Raw genomic sequence first — 6,826 nt, forward strand, 5'->3', positions numbered from 1 at the left:
TCACATCGCCCTCCCGCCGCACGGGACGGACGGCTCCCTGCGCTGTACGTGCTTTCCGTGGGGTGGTAATGCCGCCTCCGGAGCCATGAACGTGGGCTTCTGCACCGGGGCGGGGGGGAGGTAACGCTTGTGTTATCATCAGCTGTGTCCCGTCGGTGATAAAAAGCCCTTCGGCTCACAGAGCTGTAGTTATGAAGGGCAGACAGCGTGACGGTGAACTAAGCGGAACGACTGACACGTTTAAGTCATTGCACTTACATGCAGTTAAGCTACCGAAGTTATTAACCGGACTTGAGAGGAACGGTCTCCTGCCCCGGGTCTCGGCCCGTTTCCCCGCACTGCGGGAGCGATCGAGCACCTTGGCGCTGCTGCCTGACGCGGGCAGTGCGCGGGTAAAGCCCGGGTTGCGGTAACTGCACCCGGTCACCAGCTGCCTAACGCGGGCCGCAGGTACCCATGTGAGCGCTGGTATAAAAAGAGAAGGTAAAATAAGGGCAAGGCACAGCCAGGGAGGCTAGCGGGCATTTTAAGAGAGGGACTTCCCTGGCTGCAGGGAGAGAAGTGGGAGACAGCAGAGGGTCCCTCCTGCCTACCATGAGGAGGGGGGATGGTCCTTGGAGTGCCACCACGGACCAACATTGAGTGAGTGCTCCACAGACACAGAGGGAAAGACGCTCCGGGGCTGCTGCGTCTTACACTGCAGCAAAGCAAACTGAATTATTTTTATGCATCAAAAATATGAAAGATGCGGCGTACAAATCTTCATGTTACCAAATTGCATCGGATCACCTAAACCTCCGTCCTTCCCAGCACTGGGAACTGGAGACGCCCCCAGCACTGCCTGGCAGCTAACGGCGAGGAGGTGCTGGGGCGGGGGGACCGTGGGTGGCTCGTCTGCGGAGGAAGCTGCCACCAGCGGCCGCCTACAGAACCCATCGCGCTCTGCTCCCCACTTACCCCAGGCGGCGACGTGCCTTCCGCGCACAGCATGCCGGGACTTGTAGTTTTTAACCCCATGGCCGCGGTCCCGCGAGGAACCCCCAATGGCGGCTCTCCCTCGCGGGGGCGGGTTCGAAAAGCAGAGCGCCGATTGCCTGTCGGAAGCGTCAATCCTGGCGCGCTCCGTTGCCCTGTCAACCGCGCGGCGCCAGGGACGCGGCGGGGCCGGGGCAGCGGGGCCGGGCAGGGAGGGGCGGCCGGGGGCGAAGGGGACCCGGCAAGGCGAGGAAGCGGCCCCGCTGCGCAAGTGGCAACGGGTGAAAACCCACAGGCTTGAAAGCACGGGCAGCAGCCGACGGGGCATCAGCGTTGGGCCGGGCCGCGGCTGCGGCGCGGAGCCCGCGGCCTGCTCCGTGCGGCCGAGGCCGCCTCAGCCGCCTACTTTCGCCGCCCGCCCCGCCGGCGGGCTGCGCGTCGTCCCCTGGCCTGCGGGAGGGGAAGGGCCCGGCGGGCCGCGGTGGGTGGCCGTGCCAAAGGCCGGAGGGGTGCTACCGAGCGGAGCCGGGCGGCCGCAAAGCCCGCCGTGACGGCGGAGCGAAGCCTTCCCGGCCCCGCCGGGCGGGCCCCTCTGCTTCTGCAGGTGACCTGCACATCCGTTCATCCCCCGTCCCCGCCTCAGCGCACGGTTTTGTCCCGGCAACCTAGCTCTCACGTTTAAGAGACGAGATGGTTATTTTTCCCGCCTTTGCTTAAAAAAAAGGAAAGAAATGGATAAAGACTTACCTAGTGTAAATCTTTACAATATAACAGTTCTGGTTCAAAAGTCATAACAAGGCAACATATGCTACTGGTCGCTTCCTGACAGAATCATGCTGTGACAACGTAAATATCATAATTAGTAACTGTTGAGGTACTGACCAAATTGTTAATAAATTTTAATAACGCAGACCAGCTGTACTGGCTCACAGCAGAAGTTCTGCCTCGGCCAGTAAGAGGCCTGGGCAAGACTATAGTAAAGCCATACTTCCACTCTTCGCACCCTTTTTTCTTGGATTGACCGTTTCCTTTCTATAGCCAGAGGTATTATCATCATTTTTGGTAATCCTCAATTTTTTGTCTGTCAACTTGCCCTGTTACTTTTTGAAATAGTGCACTTTTGGCAGCTATCCTGTCCACAGGCAGTATGCTCCGTAATTCAACTACCTATTGTGCAATGAAATACTTCTGTACTCCTTTTGTTTGTTTTCAATCTGTCCCTTGGTAAGCTCATGTGATGCCAGCTAGATCTTGTATTACGAAAGACCATGAATAATCATTCCCTGGTCACTTTCTCCAGGCCTCTCATGATTTTGCTGACTTCTGTCATATCCTCGTCAGTCCTGTCTTTCCCAGGCTGAAAAGAGTCCTTGTTTATTCCTAGTACAAAACACGTTCCATATCTTCAATGACCCATGTTAGCCTCTTTTTTTACCTTTTCCAATTCTGTTCTATTCCTCTTTGAATGGAAGAAAGGAGAGAAACAGAATACAGTATTATTCAGTGTTTTAATGAAGTTTTCCATTTTCTTCTCCATGCCTTTCTTATTAATTCTTAACCTAAATTTACATGTATTGTACTTACCATCCCAGCGCCTGTAACTACCTCTCTATTGGTTTGTATCAGTAGGCCTAGTTTCAGGAGAAGTTGTATGTGTGCAATCATGTACATTCAAGTAGAACTATTCATATGCTGAAATGATTTGGCAGTTGCCAGAAATTCAGCTTTACTCCCTACAGCTTATGCAATGAAGGTGTGTCCAAATATGCACAAGCATTATTAACAATACAAACTTTAGGTGTTTGTATTATTTGCTCTTTGTCTAGAGCAAGGTAGAATAAATTTAATTAAAGTGAACATTGTATATGAATTTCTGGAGAGATTGGTTCATTCTCAAGATGGTATTTTTAACAAGTTCCTAAATGTTTACAGGCAAATGTGATTTTTAGCTTGATAGTAACACAACACAAAAACAAGTAGCACGTGTTTTTGATAATTTCTTTGTAGCGCTTTTATTAAGCGGACGTGCACTCAATTCTTATGTCATTCCAAATTGTAGTAAATTACAGTCCTAAATTAGTACTGCACACAGGCTTGACCTTAAGTCATTCAATTAGGCAACAAATAAATCATTCTGTGTCCTCAATTCAGACAGCATCTTTTGTAGTACTGACAGCTAATTAACTTTCCCCTTTTGCAGTACCTAGCAACTTGACGGATTTGTTTTATAACTGTAAATGTTTCAGTACATTAAACAATTAGGAGACCACTCTGATCTTATTTTTCTCTTGAGCCAAACGTGCAAAATATTACAGCCATCTGTAAATCAGCTAGGCTACAAAATGCCAGAGTTGTCAAATATTTACTTGGGCTTTACCAATTAAATAATGTAACACTGTGTTCTGCTTAAAAATTGCTGAAAAATTAGACTGAATATATTTAATGAAATTTTAATACCATAAATTACCTACTTTTTTAAAGTAAAACATATGGCGATGTTTATGACAATTGATTTTCAAGAGCTATTATTTTTTGTAGGTTTTACACTCTTAAATTTTTCAAATTAGGTTAATTTAAAGGTTGTTTCCAACTTCCCAATCATAGAATCATGAATTTATATAAGCATTAATGGAAAGGCATAATACATTTGCATGTTTCTGGACAAATACACATATTAGAGTCCTTTCTAAATAAGCAATATAGAAATATCCCTAAGAGGATAGGAACTAACCACAGATTAAAGAAATTATTGTTTTTGTCATATTTTCAGACAGTTCTCTAATACAAACACCAATTTTTTCATGGTTTTCTTGATAGGATTTGGTACTTTGTGTAAAAACTTAGGGAGTGGAAAAAAAACCAAACCCCTGAAGTAAGAGGTAATTTCTGAAAATACTAGCTTTTATCTTACACATTAAGAACCATCAGGATTTTTGTTCCTTTCTTTCTTTTTTGGAAGAGGTGGGGTGCAAAAGATTGCTCTTCAGTACCTGTTCTAAAGTTCTCAGTGCATATTGGTTTCCTGCAGGGAGCACCTGGGGGTTAGTAGCATAATCCTGGGTAAAAAAACAACTTTGCATACATACTTTGTAAATGGCTATGGGCTCGATTATGCTTCCAGATAAGTTTTTAGAAGTTCTGCCTTTGCTTTCTTTGGAGGCCTTACATGTTTCCTAACCACTGACAACCATACGCCCACAGGATGACAAATGGGCAGAGGTGATATGGTATCAGGGATATTGTAAAAGGATGTAACTACTTTGTACTTTTCTATACATTTTTGAGCTGGTGAGGTTCTATGCATCACAGATGGACCCACGAATAGTGCTATTGATTGCTGAATTCATTTGCAACCTCTAAACAGGGATACTTTTTGTATTAACATATGCATATACATACACTCAGCCACCAACACTGCCTTCACCAGCACTGCCCTTATTTGTATAGTGCTGTGTGTACCTCTACACCTGCTTCTTTCAGTAAAGGAGGAGGAATGGTATTACTGGGAGACAATTTTCAAAAGTTTTAACTGTTTTCATAGACATAATATACTTGAAGTCAGTCAAAAGAAAAGGGATGTTTTTACTTGCAAGTTACTGTACTAAACATAGGCATGTGACTTATCTCAGCCCTCTCAGTGTTTCCTCTACTCATGTGACTTAGGGTTTAGGTTACTCAGAAGAAAGAACTCAAAACTTCCAAACTGGCTTTGTTTCAGTGTATAATTAGGAAATAGTGAAGTAAGACAATATGACTGTAATATATATGAGATGGTTCATATTGTCCTTCAACTAATTTGTAAAACAGCTGGCCTCTCCTGCTATCCTGGAGGGCTCTCTCTTTTATGCAGAGGCATCAGGGTTCATTTCAAATTAGAGTAGTCACAGAATTAATTTATAAAATGTGTGACAATTTTTTTTACATAGAATATACAAGGAGATGGATAATAAACAGCTTTGTGCCTTTTTTTTTTACATGAGGGAAAATTAGCCTCTTTTCACCACCTGAATTGACATGCAGTCTAGGTCAGGTAGCCCTAAGTGTTCCAGAACTATAAACTTAGCATATTGTTCAGTCTAGAGGCTCCTTTGAAAGGTTATAAATGGGAAAATATATTGAATGTTAGACATAAATATATTGTCAATGTTGTAGTCCTGTATTTGACAAAAAGACTATGAGAATGAGGGCAGAAAAAACTCCTAACTTTCTCCTTACATTCATTATACATGACTTGTGGAGTTTTTTTAATCTTCCAAAAACATCACTCCTTGCAAGGCAAAAGTTTCAGAATTCTGCAACATTAATCTGCTTTGCATTGGTATTATCATTACTTTTTGGAAAAAGCAGAAGATTAAATTGCTACAGTTCTTCAGATGGATTATTGAAGGGGACTGTATTTGCCATAATGATCGAACAACAGAGAAATGCACTAACATCCCATAGATGCAGCTTGTCACCTGTCATCTGCAAGATCCAGTATGATAGGGAAAAGAGCCTGAGGATTTATAGAGTATATTCTTCTATTTTGACTAGAGTGAAAAAGAAAAATGCATAACTGTAGTAAGAGTGTCAGACTCTGCTCCCATTAAAGTCAATGACAAAATTTACCTTGAATTCATGGGAAATTAACATAGATCCCAAACCCAAACTATAGTCCATGACCTATATCTTGCCATCAGTGGCCACCTCCCAAACTAGAATTCAGATTGGAAGGTAAAATTATATTGCTTGCTTCTGGAGTATTGAGAACTGTTTTACAAAACAGAAAAACACTGTTTCTCAGTCTGGGGAATGAAAGACCATCCCAAAGCCAGGATGACCACAGAAATTGCAAATGCACAGGCCACAGCATGTTTGTTTCAATGCTCACACTATATTAGGCCTTTCATTGGGAAAGTCTCAAGATAGAACACTTATTTTATAAACTCACCTTTTCACCTTAAGCCTCTTGACAGTAAACACATTGTTCGCATGTGCAGGCAGACAGGCTGTAGCTGCTGTAAGAGTTCATCAGAAATAGTTAGGTCATGACACAGTTCTTGAAGGTGCCATCTTTTGCTGTCCTGTAAGTGCATCTGCTTTCCTCTTAGTGTCAAAATTATAACAGCATCCAAATACTGTAGGTGCTTTGTAGACATTTAAAAAAATGGTTCCTCTCCCAGTCAGCTTACAGTCTTAAAAAAAAGTGGGAACCTGGAAGAGGAAGGAAGGACACAAACAGAGAGTCCTATTGTCCTTATCCCAGCTGAACGCCTCTAGCTGTTTAATAATAACATCAAACAATTTTCGATACTTCTAACAGAATGTGGACCATCCCGATTTAGTTGTTCTATGGGCTGCTATGTGTGTACCTTCCACATGATGGTGCTGTGCGGTCTGCACAGTGGGCAGGCTGTACTGCATTTCCTTCTTTGCAATGGAACTGAGCCTTTTCTACGCTGCTGTTCTCAGCCTTATTCTAGATATTGGGAAGAAGGAAAGTAAATGAAACAAGAGTAGCCTTCTATACAGCATCGTCTCCAGCTGTGTGGTTGCTATATGTAATTATGCATACATCTTCTTTCCAAGTTTGTCCCCCACAGAGCTACACTGAAAAATTAACTGGAAATAGAAAAAACTACAGAAATACTTTGTGCAGCTGAGTAATGATGTACACTTAAGGACATTGGGACAAATATTTATAACTGGAGAATTTTCACCTGTGCTCTTCCCACTGTAGTTCAGGGTAAGAGAAACCCCTCTCCTAATTTAACCTTTCACTGTTTTGGATAATCAGTTTCCATACTTAATCACCCTGGACAGAAGAAGTATTTCCATCTATTACGTATCATACCAAAATACAGTTTATATT

General features: G+C 43.5%; 1 protein-coding gene across 1 annotated transcript in view; it reads right to left on the minus strand.

Annotated features, from left to right (window-relative positions):
- MCOLN3 (mucolipin 3) overlaps positions 1 to 5,969 on the minus strand; it is a 20,074-nt gene extending 14,105 nt beyond the window's left edge. The window contains exon 1 of the transcript XR_775330.1: positions 5,906 to 5,969. The gene's annotated coding sequence lies outside the window, so the exon portion shown is untranslated. The remainder of the gene's footprint in view (positions 1 to 5,905) is intronic.
- Positions 5,970 to 6,826: the final 857 nt, after the last annotated feature.

Source organism: Haliaeetus leucocephalus, unplaced genomic scaffold, assembly GCF_000737465.1.
Source record: "Haliaeetus leucocephalus isolate CR32 unplaced genomic scaffold, Haliaeetus_leucocephalus-4.0 Scaffold848, whole genome shotgun sequence".
Classification (NCBI taxonomy): domain Eukaryota; kingdom Metazoa; phylum Chordata; class Aves; order Accipitriformes; family Accipitridae; genus Haliaeetus; species Haliaeetus leucocephalus.